Here is a 2,500-nt window from a genome sequence, read left to right as displayed (position 1 = left end):
TCTGCGTTAGCGTTGCAGCCTTCTCACACTGGCTGTCTCGTGTCAGATGCTCGTTTGGTTCAGTGTAAGAAACCCCTCGACACCCAGTGACAGTTAATTAAAACTGGTACAAAAAGGGAATGATTAAGAGATAACATACATTTCACCGAACCACAAAGAGAAGGAGTACAACTTGATATCCATTTATTCCTTTCTTGGCATAGCATTGTTTATCACTTATAGTTAATATTTCATAGTTCTATTTATAGTTTTTAGACGGACAGGAATGACTAGGAGATCGATCAAGGTCATTAGAATCGTGTGTGTGTGGTGTTTGATTGTGTGTGTGCGTCTGTGTGTTTGGGTCTGTGTGTCAGCCTGGTACACTGCCTCCAAGAGCTGTGTGATGTCGCTCGGATGCGGTTGCCGCGGGTTACCGAGCGGTCACAGCTCGTCTCCATCTGAGTCAGTATGTAGGGCGGGGGATGCTCGGCCAAGGTGGGCTTCCAAGAGTGGGGAGGAACCAGGGCAGCACACACCGGTTGTCATGGCAATGGAAAACTGGAGGGGACACAGAAATCCAGTAGAGCAAAGAAGTTTTGGCAGTCGCTCTTAGATATGAAGGAACGTGCGTGTGTGCGTGTGTGTGTGTATGTGTGTGTGTGTGTGTGCGTGTGTGTGCGTGTGCGTGCGTGCGTGCGTGTGAGGGATAAATAGACAGTAAAAGTAGGAAGGCTGAGAAGTAGGGGAGATATGATTGGCTTAGACTGCATGTCTATCAGAGACATCCCTTTTTCTATTTTGAGTTGTTTTGGTCCTTTTCAGGGAAACAGGACATATGCATGCATCATTCTATCACTGATTAACTAAGCAAGTTCTTTAAAAGGATAAATACAAGACAATACCATCGGGGAAGGGTTAGTCTGTGGTTAGTGTGGTGGCTAGTCCGGGGTCAGTGGGGGCTCTACCGTTAGACATAATGACCATGTACATTGCTCTACTGGAGCTGTCAGCAGTGCTTTTTAAAAGCAGTGTTACCTAACAGCACTGTCAGCACACACATGGATTATAACAACCACTGGCACGATCACACTTGTTCATGCGCACACACACACATCGGTGCATGCACACACAGAAATTCCCAGAGTACAAACACTATGAGTTTTAGTGCTGATGATGAGGATGACAGCAAGCACGTTAACAGATAGTTACCAGTTTGAAGTTCCAGAATGACTCCAGTAGAGCTGTACAACAGTACAACTCTTACTGGTGTAATTCTCTTCATTAAGCAATGTAATGATAATACTGGTTGAAGACTCGGGTTGTACTGGCTAGCTCCAAACATCCACCAGTAGGAGACTGGGGTGGTACTGGGCGGTAAAGCGGTTGCACAAAGACACACTATTTCACTGCAGGCCCTGCTGTTTAAGTGCAGGCCTGTTAAGTGTGAGATTCAGCAACACTGTAATTAGACTTGTGATGGCTAAGGCTACTTCCTGTTGTGGTCCTCCACATTTAGCTTATTACTCTCACCAAGGCTCTGCCATGTTCCATACTGAGAGGCAGAGGGGGAGGGAGAGAGAGAGAGAGAGAGAGAGAGAGAGAGAGAGAGAGAGAGAGAGAGACATAGAGGGATAGGGGGATAGGGGGAGGGAGAGAGAGAGAGAGAAGGGGAGGGAGAGAGAGAGAGTGGGAGAGAGAGAGGGAGAGAGAGAGGGGAAGGGCGAGAAAGAGGGGGAGAGAGAGAGAGGGATAGAGGGATAGGGGGAGGGAGAGAGAGAGAGAAGAGAGAGAGAGACCAAAAATGAGGTAGGGGAGAAAGAGAAAAGGAAGGAAAGAAAAAAAGAAAGAAGGGAAGATTGATGGAAATGTAGAGAGGGTAAGAGGGAAGACCGACCGAAATACAGTCCGAAAGAAAAGAATGAAGGGACAGAAGAAAGTAATGGTCTGGCTGGCCATTACCGCGTCTTAAACGGATCAGTTAAATATGGGAATGTGTTAAAAAATAGAAAACAGACAGGGATACGGAGAGGGAACCAGGCTGACCAAAGTGAAAACATATTCTCGGATTAAATGAACTGTGCCCTATGACCATGAAGGCTATCATAGGACCTCATGGTACTTTAGACTCTGATAACAAGGATGTGTGAAGGAAATTCTGCAGGCTCTGAACAAAATGTATCTGATACATTTCAATGTGTTTATTACATATTTGTTTTTTATATATATATTTATATATATTATTGATTTAATTATTGCGTAAAACAAAAAGTTAGGAATAGAAGTTAAGAGAAGCCAGGATGGACGTTGGGATTAGGATTTATTGAGAGCAGCGGATGAAAGTAGTCACAGTGAGTCATCCATTGTGATGCTGGGCCTTTGCATTAATCTCTGACAGTTGACTAGAGGTCAGAGGTCGTAGCAGTTGCGAGAAGCTCTTTCTCTTTCTCTTTCCATCTCTATCTCTCTCACTTTCTCTCTCATCCCAAGTCTAACCACAGCTCCGCAACAACATCCTTGG

The 2,500-nt window shown here is 45.2% G+C and overlaps 1 protein-coding gene across 1 annotated transcript in view; it reads left to right on the top strand.

The window, feature by feature from the left end:
• vash2 (vasohibin 2) overlaps window positions 1–2,500 on the top strand; it is a 24,044-nt gene that overhangs the window by 9,668 nt on the left and 11,876 nt on the right. The window lies entirely within an intron of this gene.

Source organism: Gadus morhua, chromosome 21 (assembly GCF_902167405.1).
Source record: "Gadus morhua chromosome 21, gadMor3.0, whole genome shotgun sequence".
Lineage (NCBI taxonomy): Eukaryota > Metazoa > Chordata > Actinopteri > Gadiformes > Gadidae > Gadus > Gadus morhua.
The sequence above is the reverse complement of the archived record's forward strand: the minus strand, read 5'-3'. Positions and strand labels throughout refer to the sequence as shown.